This window comes from Dendropsophus ebraccatus, chromosome 6 (assembly GCF_027789765.1).
Source record: "Dendropsophus ebraccatus isolate aDenEbr1 chromosome 6, aDenEbr1.pat, whole genome shotgun sequence".
Taxonomy (NCBI): Eukaryota; Metazoa; Chordata; class Amphibia; order Anura; family Hylidae; genus Dendropsophus; species Dendropsophus ebraccatus.
The window spans coordinates 126,228,557-126,256,142 of NC_091459.1; the positions used below are offsets into that span (position 1 = coordinate 126,228,557).

General features: G+C 48.8%; 1 protein-coding gene across 1 annotated transcript in view; it reads right to left on the minus strand.

Annotated features, from left to right (window-relative positions):
• The window catches only part of LOC138796016 (cytochrome P450 2K6-like), a 70,579-nt gene that overhangs the window by 42,382 nt on the left and 611 nt on the right, over positions 1-27,586 (minus strand). The window lies entirely within an intron of this gene.

Genomic DNA, 27,586 nt, shown 5'->3' on the forward strand with positions numbered 1-27,586 from the left:
AGAGTAACCCCCAAGATATTGTGCTTAGTACCCAAGGGCTGGAGGAAATGTTCCTCCAAGCCTTGGCAAAGAGAGTCAGACGGCCTCCCACCGGGACCCCGTCATTGCTGGGAGGGATGGGGTTTGTCATCTTTGGATTTGTTAAATAGGAATCCTTTCCCTTTCCCTGAAACTTTAAATTTCCTGTTATCCTGTCGGGGACGAAAGGATTTTTTAAATTGCTTCTTTCCCCCTGATGAGTCCTGAGATCTCTGATAGGGGAAGCCTTTTTTCCGATCGGATGCCTTTTCAAGTAAGGAGTCCAATACTGGCCCAAACAGAAATTCTCTGTTACAAGGAATGGAACATAATTTCCCTTTTCAAGCTATGTCTCCCTTCCAGGACTTAATCCACAGGGCACGCCTAGCGGAATTTGATAGTGATGCTGCTCTAGCGGACATCTTAATGGCGTCCACAGAGGCGTCCGCCAGAAAGTCTACTGCCTTAGAAAGGATTGGGAAATCCTCTATGATCTTATCACAAAATGGATCATTGGAAAGGGTGGATCTTAGGTCATTTAACCATACTCTGAGAGACCTTGCGACACATGTACTTGCCACGCTGGTTCTTAAGGCCCCTGTAGCTGCCTCCCAGGTTTTTTTGTTATAGAAATCTGCCTTTCTATCCATAGGGTCAGGTAGAGACCCCAAGTCTTCAAAGGGAAGACTGTTGCTTTTTGCAACTTTAGCCACAGAAGCATCTACTGCCGGTGGTTTGTCCCAGGTGCTACATTCGCCCTCCTCAAAGGGGTATTTGCGCTTGAAGTACTTAGGGACAAAATATTTTCGGTCAGGATTTTGCCACTCCTTTTTAATAATTGATTCAATGCTTTCATGTAAGGAAAAGGTGCGAGATTTTTTAGGCGCTAACCCTTCATAAAGGGCGTCTTCTGCTGTTTGGGCTTGTTTCGTTTCTTCCAAATTTATGGATACTCTTATGGCCTTAATTAATTGGTCTGTATCCTCTATTGGGAATAGGGATTTACTTTTAGGGCCACCGTCTGAATCCTCGTCCGGAGAGGATACTAATTGTATTTCACCTTCCTCCGTATTATGTTCTTTAAAGGAAGACAGGTTGCAAATTGTGTCCTCCTTTAAGGCCGCTGAAGTAGAGGCTGAGGATGTAGGGGTTGGCTGAGAAAGACCCTTAAAAGAAAGCTGCACTTCATCTCTTACTAATTTCTTAATGCTCTCCGCCAAGGCAGAAGATTCTTGCGCTACCAGATTATTTACACAGGATGGGCATATAGATCTGGCGTAGTCATCTCTTAGGGGAATTTTGCACTCAGCGCATTCTTTATGGTGTTTCTTAGACTCTACTTTCCCCCCGGATCTAGAGCTTGTACGGGAGCCCTACAAAGCAAATATACATTCCCATTAATAAAGGGAAGAAAAAAGGGTTTGTCTCACCAATCTGCAGACCCCTGTCCCCCAGGTACCGGGCTAGATGATCTGGAGGACTTGTGTTCATGGCGTCCTTTGTCTCCTCTCTCCGAATGTTCCGACATGGTGGAGGAAGAGGAGTGTTAGCTTGCAGGCTCAGCTAACAGGCTGGCTGGTGGGAAGCCCATTCACCTCGGACGCTGGAGGTATGTGGGACGCCGCTGCCTCTTCGCCCCGGCCTTTTGAATCTGCCGGGCGAAAAACGCGGAAGTGACGTTACGCCGCGAGAGCGTACGCATGCGCAGAAGGATGCTGGAGAGACAAGGTCGTGGCCCCTCTAGCTTCACCACGCCCACCGATGCCTCCCCCAGCACGAGCCCTCCGACAAGCCGGGGGCGGCGGTGAGCGCAGCGGGGAGAAGTAGCAGCAGCTCCTGACCCCTACCAGACTTTAGGATGCTGTCCGGAGACAGGCTTATTCCACCAGGGAGCCCCACAAGGCAACAGCCGCCGGGGGACCTGCAGCCGGCGTGGAGGAGGTATAAGATCTTCATCCCGGAATGGGACTTGCAACACAGGCTTCCCATCTGCAGGACAGGAAACCTGAACTGGGGTGTGGAGAGGTGTGTCAAGATTTTATTTTCACAGGTTTCCTGTCCTGCGGTGGGAGGTCCTCTCCAGGGGTGCTGTCATTGGGCGTCAGGGTAAAAACATCTATTTGACCATTTGGAGGGTGAAACCGGAAGCTGGGGGATTTGAACGCTTATGGAATATTCGTACGAATATCGAATATTCGAATATCTCACTATTCGATCGAATATCTATTCGATCGAACAGTATTCGCTCATCAATAATCCTGTACTATGAAAACCATACTAGTGCTTCCACAGTGGGGTGGGGGGGCCCAGGCTTGGTGAAAAGCCCAGGGCCTATGGTAAAGTGAATCCGCCCCTGGTGTAGTATCATGATACAGTTAGACTACTGTGTTTCTCCAAAAATAAGACAGGGTCTAATTCCCGCCCTGAAAAAAAGGGCTGGGGCTTATTTTCAGGGTAGGTCTTATTTTTGGATAAACACGGTAAGTCCCTACACTGTGGACCCACTCTATACAGTGGATAGCCACCAAACTGTATGTCCTACTGTTGTAAAGCTCCTATATATAAGTTCCTCTGTAGTTAGGGCTCTATACTGTATACCTCTCTCCCCCTCTGCAGTTCTCCCCCCATACTGTATACTACCCCCTCAGCAGTAAGGCCTCCCACACTGTATCATACCTCCCAACCGTCCCGGATCTGGAGAGACAGTCCCGATTTCGGGGTCATGTCCTGCCGTCCCGATTTCGGTTCCCATGTGTCCCGATTCCCCAAATATGCCTGGCCCCTTTAACTGCGAGTGCTCCTGATGAGCACTCGCAGATGCGGGGCTGTGCACAACTCGCTCTTGTGGCCGGAAGCTGCATTCTGCCTCCGGTCACAAGAGGCCTCTCTCCCTTACTCTGCGTTCCGGCGCAGCATTCTGACATCACTGGGGGAGGGGCCTCATCACTCTGCTGTCTGACTGCTATGCTTTCCGGCTGGGGTCGGAGGGGGGAGCAGGTGCAGTCACGCAGCAGAGTCATCAGCAGGGCCGTATTTCCCCCTAGGCACCGGAGCGCGGGGGGGGGGGGGGGGGGAACGGTTTATTTATTTTTTCACCCCTCCACCTCCCTCTAAGACATGTCGGACATTCTGACACCTTTTCTGAGGAGGGGGGGAGGGGTGGTCACAGACACTGGGGAAGAGTATGAGAGAGAGAGAGAGCCGGGAGATAAGGCCCCTGCGCTCCCCCTCCCTCTCTCCTCAGCTGTGATTGGACAGGAGACTCTCTGCTTCTGCAGCTAGAGGCCGCTCTGCCTGCACGCTGTGGATGATCTGTGTGACCCCTTAACCCTCTCCTGCCTGGACCTCAGTGACAGCTCCTTATGTAAGTATATACACAACACTGTCACTGATAATGAGTGTGTGTGTAGGGATGGTCCGAACTCGCCGAGGTTCGGGTTCGGCTGAACCCAAATGCTCGGGAACGGATTCCCGCTGTCTGCCCGCTCCGTGCAGCGGGCGGATACAGCGGGAGGACCGCCTGGAAAACTGGGATACAGCCTATGGCATTGGCTGTATCCCAGTTTTCCAGGCGTTCCTCCCGCTGGATCCGCCCGCTGCACGGAGCGAGCAGACAGCGGTAATCATTGAGGAGGGTTCGGGTTCGTACAAACCCTGTCCGAACCAGGTTCGGACCATCCCTACTCAGAGGGAATAGAGATAAGGAAAAGTGCCATACTTACCATCCTGGTCAATCCATTTTCTTCTGCAAGAAAACCAGTGTGGCACTACCCTATGATTGTGTGAAAAACAGGGGAAGACATGTCCCTCTTTCCTCTCAGCCAAACTTGGGAGGTATGCTGTATACATCTCTCTCCCCTCTGTAGTTGTTCTCCCCATTCTGTATACCTTCCTCCCCGCTCTGTAGTTCTTTCCCCATACTGTATATATCCCCCCCTCTACAGGTAGTCCCCATACTGTATTCCTCCCTCCCCCCTCTGTAGTTAGGCCTCAATACTGTATACATCTGCCTTATGCAGATAGTCAACATACAGTATACCTCCCTCCCCCCTCTATACTGTATACCATACCTCCCAACCGACCCAGATCCAGCGGGACAGTCCCGATTTCGGGGTCATGTCCCGCTGTCCCGGGACGGGCCCCAAGTGTCCCGCTTCCCAAAACATAGCTGGCCCTTTAACTGCGAGTGCTCCTGGTGAGGGGCTGTGATTAGCTGGCTCCTGTGGCTGGAAGCTGCATTCTGCCTCCGGTCACATAAGTGCAGGAGTTACAAACTGTACACTTCTCTCTGATCAGTCTGTTCCCTGCCTCATGATGTGTACTTCTCCCTGCTCCCACCCACTATAAGACAGTGAAGGAGGGAGAAGAGGACCAGCTGCTGGGAGAGGAGCACTGCTGCTGCATGGCCCGGTATCAGGGGATTGGGGGGGGGGGGGTTAATGAGGCTGAGCAGGAGGCAGTTTACAAGGAAGGGGTTAAGTTACCCCTTTGGAGTCAGCACGTCCCCCACCTTCTGTGCTGAGAATACAGGGCACTGTACCAGACTCAGCAAAGAGGTTAGCTGTCTGCTATCTTGTCTGTCAGCAAGCTGCTGACGCAGACCAGGCACTACCAGGAGGGAAGTAGTTAAAGGGGTAGTGCGGCGCTAAAAAATTATTCACAGAATAACACACATTACAAAGTTATACAACTTTGTAATGTATGTTATGTCTGTGAATCGCCCCGTTCCCGTGTCCCACCACCCCCGCACGTGTACCCGGAAGTGTGTGGTGCATTAAACATTACCTGATCCGTGTCGAGGCCGTCCGCCATTTTGTGCCAAACGCCATCTTCGGCCGGCCGGCCGAATCCTTGCCGCTGTCCCTCCTCCGCCGCGTCATCAGCCGCGATTGGCTGAGCATAACTGTGCTCAGCCAATCGCGGCTGAGCACAGTTGTGACGCGGCGCAGGGGGGACGGCGCCAAGGATTCGGCACAAAATGGCGGACGGCCTCAACACGGATCAGGTAATGTTTAATGCACCACACACTTACGGGTACACGTGCGGGGGTGGTGGGACACGGGAAGGGGGCCATTCCCGTGTCCCGGGGCCCACTCAGACTCACTCGCCCCCCCTAGGCTGAACCCCTAGCTACGCCCCTGGTCAGAAGTAATAAACATTTTCAATAACTCCAGCAGTAGGTTGTGTTAAGCAACAGCCGTTCAAGCTGAACAGTCGTTGTCTGTACAGCATATGAACATAGCCTGCTGGTGGCAGGATACGCTGTCAAAATGCTGCCACCATGCTACAGTACCTGTGAAGCTGCAAGCCAGAATTCTTCCAACAATAGCATCAATTGCACTGTATGCAACGGCGCTTCCGGAAGTATTCCATCTCCGCTGCGCTCATGTAAAGGATATCCTGCCACCAGAGAAAGACGATCAGTACACTTTAAGTTTCACAAAGATTTGAAAAATAGGCCTTGGTACTCATTGCCAAAAGTGGGGAGTAAGGCTGGGTTCACACTGCATTTTTGTAATCCGTTTTTTTCTATCCGTTTTTTGCAAAAAACGGATGAAAAATGGATAAATAAACCGGATGCATTTGTGTGCATTGACTTCCATTGTAAAAAAAAACGGATCAAAACGGATCAGTTTTTTTTAACGGACACAAAAGTAGTGTCAGCTTTTGTGTCCGTCAATAAAACTGGATCCGTTTTGATCCGGGTTTTTTTTCACAATCGAAAAACGGATCAAAACGGATGCACACAAATGCATCCGTTTTTTGTTTTTTTTTTAAAACGGATTGCAAAAACGCAGTGTGAACCCAGCCTTAACGGTTAAAGAAGCACTACAGGAATTCTTTTTTTCTTGCTTATATAATGCAACATAGGCAATTACTAGAGGTACTTTAGTTATCGTGCAATGCAGTTAGTCTACAGTAGTGGCATTAAAGCGTAACTGTCATTTCAGGGTAATTTTTCTGAAAACATTAAATATCAACAGTACAAGCGATTTTAAGAAACTCTGTAATAGGTTTTTTGTACTAAAAGAGTTTCCTTCTGTAGTGAAAAAGCAATCTCCCAGCCTCCCCCCTCACATCAAATGAAGCAGGATTTCTGTCTCCATTATGTGGCTATGGAGAGGGGAGGGGCTGTTAGGAGTGACTGAGCACGGAGGATTTCTGCAAAGCACAACACCCTGCAATCTTCTCTCAGTAAGTTCATAGATAAGCACTGACCTTTCTGACCCCTGAATTTAGCGTTTTAGGTGCCCAGAGAGTCTACAAACAGCTGACCTTCATGTCACCTCTTCCTGCTCCCTCATCTCCCTCAGCCCCTCCCCCCTTCATAGGCTTACAATGGAGAGAGCAGAGCCCGTCTTCACTGGCTTCTCTGTAATGAAGACGTGTTTGCCTGATAATGCACAGATAAGAAGTCAGGGGGGGAGGCTGGGAGATTGCTTCTTGAGTACAGAAGGAGGCTTTTTTAGCTGATGAAACCTATTACAGAGTTTCTTAAAATCGCTTATACTACTGATTTCTGCAATAAAAAAAAAACATGACAGTTACGCTTTAAGTTATTGTATGGTGGCATTATTTAGTCATATATGTTGGTGATATTTAGATCTTTTGCTAATAGCGATAATTGCTGTGTTCAAATGGGCCTTCACAACAGGCGTATTGAGACTCAGTGCCTAGGGCAGCCCAAGCTGTAAATACAGCCCTGGTGATCAGCAGTGTATTATATACTTATTCTCCTCCTGTATGAGTGTGTATAGATCTCTCCATTCAGTGTAGGCAGCAGTGTATTATATACTTATCTTCCTCCTCTGAGTGTGTATATATCTCTCCATTCAGTGTAGGCAGCAGTGTATTATATACTTATCTTCCTCCTGAGTGTGTATATATCTCCCCATTCAGTGTAGGGATGTAATCCATAATATGTTATATTCTATAAGTTTTGTCACTTATTGCCAGCTAAAGTCTTCAGAAATTAAAAAGATTTTTTTGCAGGGGAAATGAGCCAAAGCCAAGAGTTAGCTCAGAAGGAATAGAAATATAAGGAAAAGTGCCATCCTGGTCAATCCATTTCCTTCTGCAAGAAAACCAGTGTGGAAAAACAGTGGAAAACATGATATGGGGGTTTAGGGGTGTGTCTTGGTTTAGGGGCGTGTCTTTGGGTTTAGGGGCGTGTCTTTGGGTGGGGTTAGGGTGTGTCCATGTCCCTCTTTCCTCTCAGCCAAAGTTGGGAGGTATGCGTATATGCGCTGGGGCCTCCCGCTGAGGGTAGTAGGTGGTAGTACTAGGTAGGACCCGGGTAGCCAGTTGCCAGATGTTAGGTCACGGTACTGGCACGAGGGGAGCTGACTAACCCACGGGAACCTGACCATGCGGGGCCCCAACAATTCCTCGTTGTCCCTAGTCAAGGCGCCAATAACTAGACCAATGCCAGGGTTCAGAAACAACGGTAGTTGTGCGTTTATTGTAATGGTGGTAACCAATAGCAACAGTCTCTCTGGATGCAACCAGGATTAAGGCAGACTTGAATATAACTGTGAAATGGGTGATGCTGCAATAGGCTGTGATGGTAGCGTTACTTTGAGCAAGGAGAACTGAATGATGGGAGTAGTAGTGCCGGAGATATGATACTGGACGAAATAAGCTGACTGAAATACTTGCTGTTGATGAGAATAGGTGATGAGAGGAATAGTGACTGAAGAACAACACCCAGATCTTGCTGAATATGAGGATCTTGAGAATCTTGAGAATGAGGACACCAGGTCCCGACTGGACCGGAACACTTCTGGACAGCACTGGGACTGATATCGCGGAGTTGCGGCCTTGTAGCACAGAAGCAGCAGAGCACACACCCTCCCCTCTTGAAGGTAGAGGGAAGAACTACACAACCTCCTCCCTTGAGGGTACATAAAATCTACAAAAACTAATTTTGTCCATAGCAAACAATCACAGCTCAGCTTTCATTTCATAACCAGCACTGGTAACATGCATCCTGAGCTCGGATTGGTTGTTTTAGACAAAGCCATACTGCTTTGGTTTTTATCTTTTTTTTTAATTATTATTATAATTATAATTATTATTTTATTTTTTATTCCCTCCATTGTGTGTATTTGAATAATATAAATAAAAATAAATACTTTATCTATGGCAAGTGGTCACAAAACGTATTTTTGTTATGAGATTGATGCCAGTGATAACGCCCCCTGCTGTTCTTTGTGTATTATTATAATTTCTTTTTTCTTTTTATGGACCAATTCCATTACTTTGCCAGAATGTGAATATTAAAGCCTCTTCTTTGGTATCATGCAGGAACGGATGTTAAACCCCATAGCACCTACATTTGGGAGGGGTTTATATAAACTCTGACCTTTTTGCAGTCCAATTTGCATGATTGCCTGGCCATAATAAGGAAAGTTATCAAGGAAAACATGCACCCAAAGGCATGAAACGTGCTGGCTTACTTTTTTCTCATCTTTGTTACGCACAGCTTTGCTATTCACTAAAGATGGACTATTTTATTGGCATCTTCATCAACGTCTCCTGCTGAAGCAATCATCTTTCTTGTCCCCAGCCTTACCAACAAAACACAACAATCACTGAGCTCGGGGAGATCAAGGAAAAAAATCCAATGGAGTACTCATTTAAGAGTCTCCAGTGATTGACCCCTACAAAATTTGAATATGCAAAGAAGAAGCTCCGTGAAACCTCAGTTGCGAGTCTCAAAACATGGGAATAGCCAGATAACCCTCTCTCCAGAGAAGGAAGCCTATTGCCAAGGGGTGCCTCCTAGTGGGCAGAGCACCAAACCACCCTGATACGGAGCCCCTCAGGTCCTCAGTACATTCGCTTCTATACTAGCACATGGATAGAACGGCACCAGCACGGGGAAACCATGCCACTGTCCTTCTTTTGAACTGTGGCCTGGTTCCCGCGTATGGTGGCATTCTATTCCTGGGCACCGGTTGGGGGTGAAGCACTGGAGGTAAGCCGTCCCGCCGCGAGTGAGAGGATACCCTGCCCCTCTATGATGCGGCTCCATTGATTCTAATAGAGCCACGTCAAAGAGAGGCGGGGTTTTCTCCAATTAGGGGCGGGCTGGCCCGCCACCAGTGCCTCACCTAGAAATAGACCGGCGCCATACGGGGGAACCGGGCAGTGGTTGTACGGAGCATCTTTCCAACAAAACCTGTAGGGGCCAAAAAAAAAAGCTGTTTAGGATGACTGGCTCCAGCACACTGTGGTGACAGTATTGGGCTGGGCTGTTCACTAAACCTGAACTTATCTTTCCAAATTCCTATATAAAGTCATTGTCATTTGCTGGACGTAGCACAGTTGGCCAGGTGGTGCAATGGTATCATCTCTGTAGGCATGCAACGTTCTTTGCTTCTTGTAGGCCACAGACCTAAAGTAACCTGTGTCTTTCTGCTCCTTTGTAGGAAAGCAACACTCTTCCGGGAATCTAGGCATGTGACCTAGATTTCTGGCCTAGAAATTCTGCTGGTGGCTCTCGACCTTGGAGGTGGAGGCCATAATAAGAAATGTGCGGTTTTGGTGGCTGTCTCCAGGAGCAAAAGGCCAGGGCAGCTGCCCAAACTGCTTCTATTATTATCTGCCACAGAGGATAAGGGATGTCTATGAAGTGGTTACTTGTCCTGCAAGATACAAACCATCACGAGGCTACTTGATGGAAAAAAAATTAAAATGTTCAATTTTTTTTTATCACTTATGTGATAAACGAAATATTATTAACGAACTATTATGACACGTACGGAATATCAAAACAATTGTTAACCCTTCACAACTAAATGGGAAATGTGATGGTATCCCGCAGACTGAAGACAATTTCACAGCAATGGTTTTCAACTTTTACGATTGGTTTTAAAATATGGCCTTAGTTTTTATTTATTGTTCAGTTTGTCGTTTTCGTAGCATTTTACAGAAGCGAAAATAAAGCCATGTGTGAATAGGCGACAAAGCTGGTCATAAATAATAAACATGTTTCTTGTTTTTATGCCCATACAGCTGTATTTTTTACCCAAAATTATGGTTTTATTTTGGTATTAGTAAAGGAAACCAGGAGAGGGGGGCGGAACGCACCCTAACTACTCATAGAGCCCCCGATACTGCTGGTCCCACTCCAGTCGCTGAAGAAACAATGCGGCACCTCTTCATGCTCATTATGCAAATGAGCAGAGATGAGTCCGATGTCCACAGGAAATCACTGCTCCAGTGATTTCCTATGGACATCGGACTCATTTTTGCTAATTTGCATAATGAGCACAAAGAGGTGCTGCGTTGTTTCCTTGGTGACGGGACTGGCAGGAGGGGTAAGTATCGGGGAGTGGGGTGGGTTCAGCGTCGCTCTCCTGGGTGACAGGTTCCCTTTAAACTTTGTGTGAACATTGGCTAAAAGGCTACTGGAAATGTTTGTGCCTTCTGGAAGTTTTTTTTTTGAGAATTCCTACAGTATCTAATTAAGCATTGTGGCATTTTCCATTGAATGTTGTAGGAAGCATGGGAAGGAATATGGCGTCTGACAGACCATTTGCAGTGTTGATGCTCCTTATTCTATTAAAGGGGTACTCCAGGGGAAACAATTCTTTCAAATCAACTGGTGCCAGAAAGTGCTACTGTATGTCGTGCAGGAAGGGGAGTATTCTTTCCAGTCTGGAGAGTAGGAGAGGTTTTCTATGGGGATTTTCTACTGCTCTGGACAGTTCCTGACATGGACAGAGGTGGCAGCAGAGAGAACGGTGTCAGACCACTTCCTGCAGGACGTACAGCTGCTGATAAATATTGGAAGACTGGAGATTTCCAAACAGAAGTAGATTACACATCTCTAGCACTTTCCAACACCAGTTGATTTGAAAGCATTTTTTTGCTGTAGTACCCCTTTATTATAAAAAGGACATATATAAAAAAAAGCAGCAAAAGGTGACTCCAGTTCTACTGTCAGTCTGATAGAGAAAGGTGAGCCGAGTTCCCTGTGTAAGGGTATGTCCACACTATGGAATCCCGCCAGATCACCCGTCGTGGATTCTGCATCTCCTCTGGTCCCATAAGCTTCATTCTATGGTTTGACAGATTTCGCCGTCCACCCAAAAAACGAGTGGGTTAATTCTTTGGGCGGAAGGCGGAATCTGCCAAACCATAGAATGAAGCCTATGGGACCAGCGGAGATGCATGCGGCCATGAGCGGGGACAAGCTGCGGAATTCTAAGGGTATATGCACAGTACGGAAATCATGCAAATAACTTGCGGTGGATTAATTGGGAGCGCAGACAGAATCCACTGCAAGTTATCTGTCTGTGCATATACCCTAAGAATGTGAAAAAGTTACACTGATACTAGAGGATCAACACAGTTCTTTGAGTTCTAAAACTCCACTTTGATCATTCAGAATAAGAATAAATCTCAGAAAAAATAGCAGTCGTGTACAACAATTTTTTTTTTTTTTAAAGATTTTATTTATACTTTTGCATAGAGAAAATACACAGAAACAAGAAACATAAACGGGCACAGTCCACCCTTTATATACTTTGAGGCTATGTTCACACTACGTATATTTCAGGCAGTATTTGGTCCTCAAGTCAGGTCCTCATAGCAACCAAAACCAGGAGTCGATTGAAAACACAGAAAGGCTCTGTTCACACACTGTTAAAATTGAGTGGATGACCGTCATAAAACGGTAAATAACTGCCATTATTTCAATATAACAGCCGTTGTTTTAAAATAACAGCAAATATTTGCCATTAAATGACGGCCATCCACTCAATTACAACATTATGTGAGCATAGCCTTTCTGTGTTTTCAATTCACTCCTTGTTTTGGTTGCTATACAGCCTCAAATACACAGCTTCAAATATACGTAGTGTAAATCCAGCCTGAGGGTGTATACCTTCAGGGAACAACAAAGAACAAGTATGGTCATAATACTGGATAACCCAACCAAGAGGGCAACATCAGGGATGTATCACCCAAGAACTACAAGCCGCGTTAACACGCGACCGTATGGCTAGAGCCGGACAGAACATGTAGACCTCACATACACTCATTCACACACACAGAAACACAGCGGCACCCCCCCTTCCTTATGGACCACAAAGAAGCTCAATCATCCACCGTCACATCGAGCATGAGCCAGTGAATCTAGATTTTCTTGAACTTCCTGGCGCATTTACGGTGCTCATAGAGGGCCTCATATAGTGGGACATACTTGTTAACCAGCTGTTTCCAGCGGGTCAAGGAAGGAACATCAGTGCATTTCCACTCCATCGCTATAATTTTCTTAGGGCAAAATAGAAGAAAACGTATGAACACCCTGTAATATTTGTTTTGCGTAATCTCGTTAATAATACTTAGTAAACAGACCTTGGGAGTGCAAACAAACGGAAAATCAAAGTGGTCGGACAGGAATTGCAGAACCGAGCGCCAAAAGGCCTGTAGCTTAGGGCATGACCATACTTCATATATAAAGGTACCAACATCAGCCTGACATTTAAAACAGGTATCTGAGGCCGATACCCCCATCTTCCTGAGCCTCTCCGGGGTATAGTATGTTCTCATTAGGAAGCGAAACTGAATCAATCGGTCCCTAGCACTGACTACTGTAGGATAATAGGTATTCACCACCTCTTTCCACTGCTGATCACTCAGGAAAGGGATATCTACCGCCCATCTCACATAGGCCTTCTGGAATGAGGAAGTATCTTCCCGACACAACAGTAAATAGCTATGCGTCAGAATTTTGTCAAGATCTGGTGAGCCCAGCAGCTTCTCGGCCGGTGTGAACTCCAGGGGGACCGTGAGGCTACCAAACTGGGTCTGGACTGCGTGCCGTAGTTGGAGGTAGTGAAAAAAAGCTGTACGAGGTACCCCATATAGCTCACACACGGCAGAGAAGGAGCGGAATACATTGTCCGAGGAAAAAAGATGGGACAGGTAGCGGACCCCATGTTTACCCCAAAGGGAAGCACTCGGGAGGCCGATGAGTTCCGGCAGATGAGGATTTAGCCACAAAGGTGTGCGGGGGGAAAAAGCAGTGGAGGACCCCTGTTTTTGCACCGTCGACCACACCCTCTGTACCGTGGCCAGAGGAGGAGGCCAGGGCACAGAGGGGTTATACCTATACAGAGTATTGGTTAAGCCTTCATAGGATCCCACCAATGCCCCAGCTAGTGCCACCGCCGCGTTGCTGAGATCCAGATCCAACCACCAGTTTGCATAGACCAGCTGGGAGGCCAAAAAGTATTGATGCATGTTAGGAGCTGCCAGGCCCCCCTGATGTTTGGGCGCTAGGAGGTGTGCATACCAATTCTAGGTGACCTGCCCTGCCAGTAAAAGAATCTCAGAATCCTGTCCAGATCTGCAAAGAACTTTTTAGGGGGGAAAACAGGGGAGGCATGAAACAGGTAGAGGAACTTAGATAAGAAGATCATTTTGAAGATGTTGATTCTACCCAATAATGACAATAGAAGTGAGCCCCATTTCTGTAGGCGGAGGTCGGTTGTTGTCAGGAGAGGTGTTAAGTTTAGGGGCATATAACTATCTATCGAGGCTGTAACCTCCACACCCAGGTAACGGAACTGGCGGGCCACCAACAGTCTATCCGGGAGGCTAGCGGGCAGGGGGAGGGAGAGCGCCAGGGGCATCAACACTGATTTGGACCAGTTCACAACTAGACCAGATATACGACCAAAGTCTTGTATGCAGGACATTAGGGCTAGGAGGGAGGGGCCCACATCCGCCAGGTACACTAGGGTGTCATCCGCATAAAGCGACACCTTTTCAACGATTGATCCCCTCTGGAGGCCACGGACGGAGGATGAGGCACGGACTGCCGCCGCCAACGGCTCAATGGCAATGGCAAAAAACAGGGGCGATAGCGGGCATCCCTGCCGAGTCCCCCGCCCCAGGGAGAAAGAGGTGGAGATATCCATATTGGTGCGTATCCTAGCCGTGGGCTCAGTATACAGCAAGCGAACCCATGCCCGGAACCGCGGGCCAAACTGCATTCTGCCAAGAAGAGACCACAGATACGGGCACTCGACAGAGCCGAATGCCTTATGTATGTCTAGGCTAAGGACATACCCTGGAGTTACATCTGATGCACTGGCAGCAATATTCATAAATAAACGGGAGATGTTAACATCAGTGGCTCTTCCTGGCATGAATCCGGTCTGGTCAGAATGGATCACTGAATGAGCAACTGCATTCAGCCGCACCGCTAGCACCTTAGCCAGGATTTTGACATCTATTGTAAGAAGCGAAATAGGCCTGTATGAGGATGGGGATAGCGGGTCTTTATCAGGTTTTAAAAGCAAAACTATCAGGGCCTCCCGAAGGGAGCTCGGAAGACGGCCCACCTCCAAAGAGTCATTATACATATTAAGGAGATGTGAGCCCATAGTCCCAGCGTTATTTTTGTACCAATCTGTGACTATACCGTCCGTACCTGGAGGTCAGGCACACTAAGGGGACCTGATCTAAGAAGGCCGCCCTGGCTGAGGGGTAGTCTGGACAATGGGAAGAGTATAGATCACAATAAAAGGCCCAAAAAAACGAGTTAATCAGAGCGGGGTCTGCCACCATGTCCCCGCGATCATTAAGAACACTGGGAATGGAAGCCGTTGGGCGCTCCGCTCTCACCAGGTATGCCAACAGCCTACCATTTTTGTCACCAAACTCGAATATAGCCGCCTACGTAGCAAAGAGTTTTTTCCTGGTGCTTTCTTTTTGCAGGATCAAAAGATCCCTTTGGGCCCTAGCCCACTCCCTCCTTTTATCCTCTGCCCCAGTGCTAGCCACCACCGGTTCTAGGGATTCTATGAGGGAGGCCAGAGAAGCTTCCCTTGCTCGGTATATAGATTTTTGGGTGGTAACCCCAGTAATGTATGCCCCTCTGATGGTTGCCTTATAGGCGTCCCATTTAAGCAACGGGTCCTGGAAGTCGGCATTATGCTCCCAATAAGTGGAGTGGGCAGCCGACATAGCCTCCTGAACCACCTGTGAAGTCAACCATCCGGGTTGCATACGCCATAGTCTGAAAGAGGAAGGGGCAGAAACTTTAAGGGAGACTAACAAGGCTGAGTGATCTGAGATTCCCCTACTGGTATAGGTCACCTCCCCTATGCGGGGCAGTAAATCGGGTGAGGCAAAGGCCAGGTCAATCCTAGAAAAGGTGCCATGTACTTGCGAGAAGTACGAGTATTTTACCATCTGAGGGAACCTCCAATGCCAAACATCTGTTAAATGGAGGGCAGCACTCCAGGCATTGAGATGGGAAGAAGCCGGATGTACACCACTCGTCCGGTCCACACGGGGGTCCGGGACTGCATTGAAGTCTCCAACAACCCTGACAGGATCTGCAGGGTAAGAGGACAGGTGAGCAGAGATACCATCTAGGAGTGACTCAGAGAAGGGCGGAGGTACATATAGCGCAACCAGAGTAAATGATAGAGACGCACATGTACAATGGAGAATCACAAACCGACCAAACTGATCGCAAACCACCTGGGAAACAGACAGGGGCAGGGCCTTAGAAACTAGTACCGAGACACCCCTAGAGGATGTAGAGTATGTGGCATGGAACCCTTTGGTGTAACATACCAGTCAGGTATATGCTGTCTGTCTGTTCCTCGGTCCCATGCTCCCTTTAGTGTATTGTAGTGGTAATGTAAAAGTGGTAATTTGGTGTATACCACCTTAAGCTGGTCCCCCAGCATTCCTTGTGAGGTAAGGAGCACTAGCAAGCTAGCTCGATTGGTGCATGTGATGAGGCATGTCATCAATGGGTGGAGCTAATTCTCCTGTACAGGGAATCTTCCAGATCCCTGGTCAGTGGAAGCCTGGCATTACCCAGGGCAGCATCTAAGTGTCTGCACACACACTATGTGAGAAGCTGACTAGACCTAAGTCCAAACCTCTGCACGCTGTGGACCTCTCTTCAGTATCCTGTGTCCGGAACCCAGTTGTATTACAGAAGACGTCCGTGCTTCCTGTCACAGGGTCCTCCGGTCCAGTTCCAGGACCTCGCAATTATACTACAGAAACCAGGTCTGTCTCCTCTTCCTCACACACCTGCACAGCCGGCATACATGCAGCACAACACACTAAAGACTCTAAAGATGCATTATTGCCCTGGAGCTCCAGAAGCTTGCTAGTCCACTGACTCCCCAAAAGTCTGCCTGTTACTGAACTGTATCCTGTCACTTACAAGTTCCTGCTAGTAAAAAGCACTGTTCATTGAAAAGCCTGTGTCTATGGATTACTTATTACCCGGCAACCAGGTTAAGGAACTAGGAACATCATCTACATGATAGTCTGCTTCAGGGGCCAAGGCCTTAACACCCCTTACACTGCTCGGAGTACCACCGTCACCCGCGGCAACCGCAGTAAGGTCACCCCTGGCCACTACATGAGATTTGGCGTCACGAACAGGATATCTTTGTGTCTTATCACTACTGCTCTCAACATTGTGTGTGTTAAAACAGACTTTATCCACCTGGAATTGTGCATCACGGGCTTGCAAAAGGTTAAACCGACTTTCCCGCGCGGCAAGACTCAAGCTCCGCCCACTGGCTCCGGATTGCTGCATGTATGCCGCCATCTTGGAAAGGTTACAAACAAGCTGCTGCACTGTTACAGAGCACCAGAACCGCCCCCGTTTACCAACCAGATAAATGAACTACCTTTGATTGTATTTCTCAACGGGCTTTGCTCAAGAGGGGAAGCGGGAGGACAGAGACTGAGTTATTACGACGCGCTCTTAAAGTGCCAAAGACTGCCAGCCAGCTAAAAGGGGAACCATGTCTGACCCAAGTGCCGGAGGTCAGGCAGCTGCTGCCAATCTGCCAGACCATGGGAATGTGCAGAACCCCGCCGGCCCCCTAGGGAATGTCGGCCCTATCATCCAACCACTTGACGCTGCTGCTGCGGCTCCAGCCCCCCCTGCGGCCCCAACTGGAATGCCGTTCTTTCTGGGCACCCCCAGTTTGCTCAAGTACAAGGGGGACCCCCACTCTTTTTCTGAATTTAAAGAGAACATTACTAGGATTCTTGAACTTGTAACTCTCTCACCTCATCAGCAGGTACAACTGTTGCTTGGACAGCTAGAGGGCCCAGCAGCCGAAGAGGTCCGTTCCTGGCCCCTCACTGAAAAGACCAGCGTGAGACAAATCTTGACCCGGCTACGCAAGGAGTTTGAACATCAATCCCCAACAGAGGTGCGTTTGAACTTCTACGACCGGCGTCAGAGGTCAGGTGAGACCCTCCGAGAATATGCTTTAGCACTCCAGTCTGCTTATAGGGCCTTACAACGTATTGATCGGCTGGACCCCACAGTAGCGGAAGGCATCATTACAGACCGGTTCATAGAAGGAGTGGACTCCCGATTAGTACAGGGCCAGCTTCGCATGCTGGCGGCCCAGAATCCTCACATGACCTTTCCGGAATTCAAAACACTGGCTCTGAAAGTCGTGGGTACTGACACTTCCGGCACCGGTCATGCTCCTTCTTACACAACTGACTCAGTCACTCTGTTCTCTACCTCTGCTGCGATCCCTCAGGGTTCCCCCAGGCAGGCGGCTCCACCTGCTCAGGCATCTGACCCCAATACCCTGGATGTGTTGGCACAGGTAGTGGACTCCCTGTGTCAGGCTCTCAGAGAATTTAAGACTCAACGCCCGGTTGCCTGTGAGCCCCCCTGTACTCAGACAAGTTACTCAGGGCCCTGTTCCAGCCGCTCTAATGTTGAACAGCCCCCACCTGAGGACCCCCCAGCCGAGGATTGTGTCTATTGTACCCACTGTAGACGGAGAGGACATTTCAGATACCAATGCTATCAGTTAAACGGGCAACCCCCGAGGCAAAGAGCCGCCCCTCGGGAGGTCCCTCCAAAGGCTCGCAGGAGCAGTGGGTCGATCGATTCTTGTCCCAATGTCCCTACATCACGCTGAAAATAAATGGTGTCCCACTTGAAGCTCTCATAGACACTGGCTCCCAAGTCACTACTATCGATAGAAGAGCTTTTAAACAGCATTGGGACCACAGTCTCATCAACCCTGTTGGTAAAACCAATTTACGCCTTATAGCTGGCAATGGACAGTCCATTACCCAGGTGGGCTACTGGGAACCCACCATCCAGATTGGGGACCGACAATTGCCCTCTCAAGGTGTGATAGTTACGGAGGCTCAGGGAGATACCACAGCGGTAGTGTTAGGCATGAATGTCATACGTCATGTATTTTCTGAATTACTTGCTGCATTGCATGCCTCTCTCCCCTCTGCTTCCCTCCCCTACAGGCAGGCGGTGCGGAAGACTATCAAAGTGCTCTCCGCTCAGCAGAAGTTTGCCAATCAGAATGGGGAGATCTGTCGGGTAAGAGTCACAGATTCAAGACCCATCACCCTGGCTGCCAACAGTGAGACCACTCTCTGGTGTCGGGCTCGACCCGGTGTAAACAATGAAGACTACACTGCTCTACTGGACTCATACCAGCTGGAAGGATTACCCCTAGTTAAAGCTGCCAGAAGCTTAGTCAATGTTTCGAACGGGCGAGTTCCAGTACGGCTTGTTAATTTGGGGGACACACCAGCGAAGTTACGTAAATTTAACACTGTGGCCAAATTATTCTGCATTGACCCTGAGGATGTGTTGGATGAAGAGATGATTGCCCAGCAAAAATCCATCAAGTCGGTCTCAAAGGGCTCTTACACCCCAACTGTTCATTGGTGGGAAGAGCTGAACATCGGTGATGCCAATACTCCCTCAAGGCACACAGAGGGCGTGAGAAAGTTGGCTAAGAGGTATCACGAGGCCTTTAGTAAACACCCTCTCGACTTTGGGAAGACTAATCTAATTGAGCACAGGATCCATACAGGTGACCATGCACCCATTAAAGAAAGGCACCGACCAGTCCCTCCGGCTAACTACCAACAAGTCAAGAAACTGCTGAAAGAAATGAGGGAGTCATCCGTTATTCAGGAGAGCCAGAGCCCATGGGCTGCCCCCATAGTGCTGGTGAAGAAGAAGGATGGGAACATACGTTTCTGCGTAGACTACAGAAAATTGAATAATGTAACCCACAAAGATGCATATCCTCTTCCACGGATCGAAGAATCCCTCACAGCACTGGGCTCAGCCCGCTACTTCTCCACTCTCGACCTCACCAGTGGCTACTGGCAGGTCCCGGTGGCCCCTGGGGATAGGGAGAAGACGGCCTTTACCACTCCGATGGGGCTCTATGAGTTTACAAGCATGCCATTCGGTCTCTGCAATGCCCCTGCCACTTTCCAGAGGCTTATGGAGAGATGTCTTGGTCACTTGAACTTCCAGAGCGTTCTTCTCTATTTGGATGATGTGGTCGTGTACTCTAGCTCGTACGAGGAGCACCTCCACCATCTAGCCGAAGTATTCCAGGTGCTCACACAACATGGCCTGAAGATCAAGCCCACCAAATGCCACCTGCTAAAGCCAAAGGTGAAATACCTGGGCCATCTGGTGAGTGCTGAGGGTATTCAGCCAGATCCGGAGAAGATCTCCGTTGTCCACGAATGGGACACCCCCAAGACAGTGAAGGAGGTCAGAAGTTTTCTGGGCTTCGCGGGCTATTACCGCCGCTTCATTCCTCATTTTGCACAAGTGGCAGAACCACTGACAGAGCTACTTCGAGGATGCCCGAAAGAGAATTATAACAGACGCCTTCCGGTCCTGTGGGAAGAAAGACAGGCCACTGCCTTCCATACATTGAAGGGCCTGTTGACTTCTCCCCCCATCCTGGCTTATCCGGACTACAGTCGACCCTTCCGCTTATACACAGATGCCAGCTTTGACGGTCTGGGAGCTGTGTTGTCCCAAGTCCAAGACAACCAGGAACGTGTCGTGGCCTATGCCAGCCGGAGCTTGAGGGGTGCAGAGAAAAACGATAAGAATTACAGCTCGTTCAAATTAGAACTACTGGCTCTTGTCTGGGCGGTGACTGAGAAGTTCAGGGACTACCTTACAGCCACCCCCTTCACCGTGTTCACGGATAATAATCCTCTGGCTCACCTGAATACTGCCCGACTGGGGGCTATTGAACAAAGATGGGCATCCAGACTTGCCAATTTCTGCTTCGACATCAAATATCGGAGTGGCAAGACGAACACTAACGCTGACGTCTTGTCTCGGTTGGCAAAAGGAGAGGAACCCCCTGAGGATGATGTTTGGGAGGATGTAGAGATGCCACCCTTCTACCAGAGGTTTGCTAACCAGAGCTCAGTGGTCGCCACACCGACTGAGGAAGGTTCCCCCTCAGAGTCTGACCCCTCGCTGGACGTATCCAGGTGGTTGCTGCTGCAGAAGGAGTCTAGAACTCTGGGAGAGCTGTATGAGGCTCTATGTGCTGGAAAAAGGTCTCGCAGAAAGCGTCCCCGCCCTGACCAGGAACTCGATCGGCTCTGGCGGCATCGGAAGAAACTCTTTATTCAAAGAGGGCTCATTCTCCGAAATTCCCTTGATCCCGTATCTGGGAGGCGGATCCACCAGATCCTGATACCCCGAAGAGACGCTCGCGTAATATTGGACCTCTATCATGACCAATCCGGGCACTTTGGGGTGCAAAAGACTGAGGCCACTATCCGGCAGAGATTCTACTGGATCGGGATGCGCCTAGACATCGAGAACTGGGTGGCAGAGTGTCCAGCCTGCAACCTCAGCAAAGCTGGGAGAAGTGAAAGAGCTCCTTTACATTCCATTACCTCACAGAGGCCTAATGAGCTGGTGGCTCTGGACCACGTGAAGTTGGCTCCAACTCGCTCAGGTTATACCTACGCGCTGACCATGGTCGACCATTTCACCAAGTGGGTTGTAGTCGCCCCTGTGAAGGACCTCACGGCGAGAACCACAGCTGCAGTCTTCTACCGGGAGTATGTAAGGCATTATGGCTCTCCCAAAGCCGTGCTGACTGACAGGGGACCTGCATTTGAGTCCCAGCTGTTCCAGGAACTTTGTCGTTTCCACCAGTGCAAGAAGCTCAGAACCACAGCTTATCATCCTCAAGGGAATGGACTCTGTGAAAGGGTCAACCAGATCTTTATAAACCTGCTCAGAACAGCATCAGTCTCCAAGCAGGCAGAGTGGCCCCAGCTCCTGGACGAACTCGCGGAGATCTATAATAACACCATCCACTGCTCTACGGGGTACACACCCTACTACTTGATGTTTGGGCGGCAGGGTCAGCTCCCACAAGATCGGGCTCTGGGGATCCAAGTCCCAGATGAAATGAATCCTCTGCCAAACACTGACTGGGTTTCTGAACATCAGCACAGAATGAAAGAAGCCCAACAGATTGTGAACCATCGTATGGGCGAAGCTCAGCACAGACAAGGAGAGGCCTATAATCGGATGGCCAACGCCCCTCCACTTCAAGTGGGTGATAGAGTGTGGCTTCGCAAGTATCACCGTGCTGGAAAGCTGGACTCCTTGTGGGAAACAGAGCCATACCTAGTGATGGGTATTCCCTTTCCAGAGTCGGATGTGTATGAGGTTCAGAAGCCAGGGATGGCTCCTCAAACGGTGCATAGAAACCGGGTGAAGCTTTGTACCAAGGAAGATTTGGCAATGAGGTCTTCTCCTTCACCACCAGTGCATGCAGTTGAAGTATCAAGACCACCTGTTGCAGAAGGGCCCGCCAGCACCTTCCAGTATCTAATCCCGCTCTACCCACAGGGTCCGATGCCGGTTCCTGTTCCAGTTGCTCCCCCTGTGGCTGCTCCTTTACCGGTACCACCTCCTCAAGCCGCTTATCTCATGCCTGGCCCAGTGCCTTACAACCTCCCTGTTCCAGCAGAAGAGTTTCAGATTCCTGCTCCAGAGGAAGTGTTCCAGGTTCCTGCACCAGAAGAAGTTCAAGAGCTGAGGCGGTCAGAGCGAAGCACCCGGGGGACACCGCCTGCCCGCTACAGAGATTAATAAAATTTTCTCTTCTTTTGTACACATGTATACTGACAAAAGTTAGCTCAGGCTAGTTAGTTAGCAACTGTATTCAAGTCTCACACCTGGGTCTTCCCAAGATTCCTCCAAAAATGGACTATTTCTTCAGAGTGCTTCACCAGAGCCTTTTGAATATGGACGATGTTTGTTATTGCCTCAAAAGAAAGACTCTCCCGAAAGAACACTCCCCTTGTTCCTGTAGCTCACCAGAGACTGAGTCCAAACGTTTATTTACATTCCACAAGTATTGTGTTGCTTTGCTACTGAAAGTGTTGCACAGAGCGCCGAGGACGGCTTATTTCAAGAGGGGGAGTATGTAACATACCAGTCAGGTATATGCTGTCTGTCTGTTCCTCGGTCCCATGCTCCCTTTAGTGTATTGTAGTGGTAATGTAAAAGTGGTAATTTGGTGTATACCACCTTAAGCTGGTCCCCCAGCATTCCTTGTGAGGTAAGGAGCACTAGCAAGCTAGCTCGATTGGTGCATGTGATGAGGCATGTCATCAATGGGTGGAGCTAATTCTCCTGTACAGGGAATCTTCCAGATCCCTGGTCAGTGGAAGCCTGGCATTACCCAGGGCAGCATCTAAGTGTCTGCACACACACTATGTGAGAAGCTGACTAGACCTAAGTCCAAACCTCTGCACGCTGTGGACCTCTCTTCAGTATCCTGTGTCCGGAACCCAGTTGTATTACAGAAGACGTCCGTGCTTCCTGTCACAGGGTCCTCCGGTCCAGTTCCAGGACCTCGCAATTATACTACAGAAACCAGGTCTGTCTCCTCTTCCTCACACACCTGCACAGCCGGCATACATGCAGCACAACACACTAAAGACTCTAAAGATGCATTATTGCCCTGGAGCTCCAGAAGCTTGCTAGTCCACTGACTCCCCAAAAGTCTGCCTGTTACTGAACTGTATCCTGTCACTTACAAGTTCCTGCTAGTAAAAAGCACTGTTCATTGAAAAGCCTGTGTCTATGGATTACTTATTACCCGGCAACCAGGTTAAGGAACTAGGAACATCATCTACATGATAGTCTGCTTCAGGGGCCAAGGCCTTAACACCCCTTACACTGCTCGGAGTACCACCGTCACCCGCGGCAACCGCAGTAAGGTCACCCCTGGCCACTACATTGGCAATCCAGGCTCTTCTCAAGGCTAACGTTTTCTGTCCGACCACATGAGTCTCCTGTAAGCAAATAATATGGGGAGAGTGCTGCTTCACAAAGTTTAGTACAAGGGCTCTTTTAAACTTAGAATTGAGGCCCCGGACGTTCCAACTAAGAATTTTAAGGGATGCCATCATACAGGCCAAGAGAGGTGAGTGCCAACCAAGGGGGGAGGCCGTACCGCCATTCACACCACCAGACATGCCACACACCCAACCGGACAAACAAAGGACAAACACAAAACGAGAAACAGGCAAAGAGCAAAAAGAACATCCTAGTCAACCTGACTGGGTACCCGACTCCCTGTCTAACACTATAAAACTAGCAGTGCAGACCTTAGACCCTAACAAACTACTCGCAGAACTGGCTACCGCCTAAGCCGAACTGTCTTGCTAACTCTCACAATGGATCCTCCTCCCCCCACCCCCCCTGACCAAACAAGTATACACTCCCCCCCAACCCCCCCCCCCCCCCCCCCAAAAAAAAAAAAAAAGAAAAACAGTTGACTCAGTAACCACTAACTAGAGACCCAGCATTTATGCAGTTCGTAAGGACAGTCCCAGATGAACAGGATACGGGACCGACAGGAATAAACCGGGCCGGGGCCCTCAGTCCGGAGGATGAACATGCGGAGCAGCCTCCACCCACTCCAGAGCCGCGGACGGGGATGTGAAGAACTTTGTGGTATTGCCGTCCACCACTCTAAGGCGAGCAGGATACATCATGGCATACTTGTAACCTTTAGCTCGAAGTTTGGTGCGGACTTGTGTGCATTATTTCCGTATTTCAACGGAGAAATCCGGATAGAAGGATACTCTATTGTTATCCACTAGCACTTCACCCTTGATCTGGACTGCTCGCAGGATTGCATCCCGATCTCGAAAATGCAGCAGTTTAATCAGGAAGGGCCTCGGAGGGGCTCCCGGTTGCGGGGGCCTGGCAGGGACACGGTGGGCACGTTCAGTTGTGAAAAATTCAGAGAAAGTCTCGGCAGGTAGAGTCTCTCGCAGCCACTGTTCAGTGAACGCCACAGGATCCACGCCCTCCGTTTTTTCAGGAAGCCCCACAATGCGCACATTATTCCTACGCAGCCTGTTCTCAAAGTAATCAGCGCGGGCCATGACAATCTTCACCTGCTTTTGTAGATCCACAATTTGTGCCGGAATGGGGCGGATAGTATCTTCCGCCTCCGAGACCCTCCTCTCCACTTCGGAGGTTCTCTCTCTAATCTTTTGGGTTTCATGTCTGAGGATAACGAAATCTTGGCGAAGCTCATCCACCTTGGAGACCAACATTGATTGGCAAGTGTTAATCGCAGCCAGGATTTCCGAGAATTTCCCATCAATCGCACCATACAGTTCAGCAGCTAAGGGCTCTCCTCTGTAGATGTTTAAAGGAGCACAGTCACCTAAGGAGAGGCAAGCAGGGATGTACAGTTCAGGCCCCAGTATACACACCCTACAGCACCACAGCTGGAAGCTCTCCTCTGATGGAGAGGGCAGGCACAGTCTGTGCTAACAAGTGCAGGCAGGCAGGGGATCAGGACACACCGGAGGAGACAAGTGGAGGGCCTCAGCTACTATCAGTCCAGCAGCTGCAGTGTGATTGGAGGGAGGCTGCCTCGTGTCCAAGATGGCGCCCACGGCGGACAGAAGATGGCGGGAAGGGGAGGAGCCGGCCCTGCCGCGCCGTTCGCGGCGCCCCCATCTCGCGATCCGGTCCCGGAATCAAAGAAGAGGGCCTGTGGGAGACTGCCGCCAGAAGCCTCCTGACTCCACCAGGGTAAGAGGGGGCCGCCTGTTCCGGACAGCGAGGCCGGGCGGGAAGCCGCACGGCGTGCAGGAGGGAAGGGGAGCAGAGTCACTCTCACCCGCACCGCCGCCGCTGCCGTCCGACGGGTCCACCGGAGACCGCATCGCACCAGGGGAGGCCTGGAGGATGATCAGCCGCAGCCATGGCCGCCAGCCAGGGCCGGTTTTAGACTAAATGTGGCCCTGGGCAAAGTGGGGCCCGAAATGCTGAAATATTGTAGCAGCAATTTAAGGTTCCCATACACTTGTTGGTGGTACCGGCTGCTCGTGGTGGGTTCGGCCATCAGTGTAAGGTGAATGGGGCACTTTGTACAGTCCTCTGACATGATATCAGTGGACATATGGGGTTGGGCTTCATGGAAAATCAACATCCAACCTCTTTGTTCTCAGAGAGACAAGCCGTCATCAGATCTGTCTGGCTATGGCTTACCCCTCCTATAGAGAACACAGAAACGCTCAGCTGTGCCGAACATTCCTGTGTATGGGGAGGATGGGGCCAGATAAGATTTTATATATATATCATTAGTGATGTGTGTGCAGCCCTTGCTGTATATAGTGAACAATGAAGATATATACTAGCTGATCACGTTCCCCGGTGTCCTCAGGCCTTGTCTGTCCGATCCCCCAGTCCCAGCTCTCACTTCTGGTCCTCTCTCTGAAGTGATCGGCCGTTCAGCCAATCACTGGCCGTAACAAACAGACAAGGCCTGAGGACACCGGGGAACGTGATCAGGTAAGTAACAGCTTTATTATGTTATACGCACAATCAGCAGACAATGATTTTTACACTTGCCAAAAGACAATGATCAGCTGATTACTGTTGTCTCTATATACACAGAGCGATATCGGCCAGGTTAGGACAATTTTTGCTCTGTATATTAGGGCCCTTAGTCACATTGAGTTAATTCAGAAGGTTACATGCCGGGACTGCCGCCACATGCGGGGACTGCTGCTACATGCCGGGACTGCCGCCAAATGCCGGGACTGCCGCCACATGCCGGGACTGCCGCCACATGCGGGGACTGCAGCTACATGTCAGGACTGCCGCTACATGTCAGGACTGCCGCTACATGCCAGGACCGCCGCTAGTGGTGTAAACACAAAAACTATTTATATGCATTGTTTTAAAAAATAAAATAAAAAATCACTCTATCAGGACCAAATATTACCTCCATACCGTTATTGAAGAAAACTTTTCTTATATATAGGCCAATATTACCACCATAAAGTGACTGCCCCATAATGACACTATATACACACCAATATTAGCACCACACCATGACCGCCACATGATTCTATATACACTATATACAGACCAATATTACTACTATAGACTGACCACCGCATAATGACTCTGTATACACTATATACAGACCAATATTACTGCCATAGAGTGACCACCACATAATAACTCTATATACACTATATACAGACCAATATTACCGCCATAGAGTGACCATCACATAATGACCCTATATACACTATATACAGACCAATATTACTGCCATAGAGTGACCACCACATAATAACTCTATATACACTATATACAGACCAATATTACCGCCATAGAGTGACCATCACATAATGACTCTATATACAGACCAATATTACTGCCATAGAGTGACCACCACATAATAACTCTATATACACTATATACAAATCAATATTACTGCCATAGAGTGACCACTGCATAATGACTCTGTATACACTATATACAGAGCAATATTACTGCTATAGACTGACCGCCACATAATGACACTATATACAGACCAGCACACACCATGACCACCACATAATGACTCCATATATACACCATATACAGACCAATATTACCACCATAGTGTGATCACCACATAATGACTCTATACACACTATATACAGACCAATATTACTGCCATAGACTGACCACCGCATAATAACTCTATATACAGACCAATATTACCGCCATAGACTGACCACCGCATAATAACTCTATATACAGACCAATATTACCGCCATAGACTGACCACCGCATAATGACTCTATATACAGACCAATATTACCGCCATAGTGTGATCACCACATAATGACTCTATATACACACTATATACAGACCAATATCATGTGGCGGTCACTGTATGGCAGTAATATTGGTCTGTATATAGTGTATATAGAGTCGTTATGCAGTGGTCAGTCTATGGCGGTAATACTGGTCTGTATATAGTGTATATAGAGTCATTATGTGGCGGTCACTCTATGGCGGTAATTACTCTCTATACACACTATATACAGACCAATATTACCACCATAGACTGACCACTGCATAATGACTCTATATACACTATATACAGACCAATATTACTGCCATAGAGTGATCACCACATAATGACTATATATACACTATATACAGACCAATATCATGTGGCGGTCACTCTATGGTGGTAATAATGGTTTGTATATAGTGTGTATATAGAGTCATTATGCATTATGTGGAGGTCAGTCTATGGCAGTAATATTGGTCTGTATATAGTGTATATAGAGTCATTATGTGGCGGTCCCTCTATGGCGGTAATAACTCTCTATACACACTATATACAGACCAATATTACCACCATAGACTGACCACTGCATAATGACA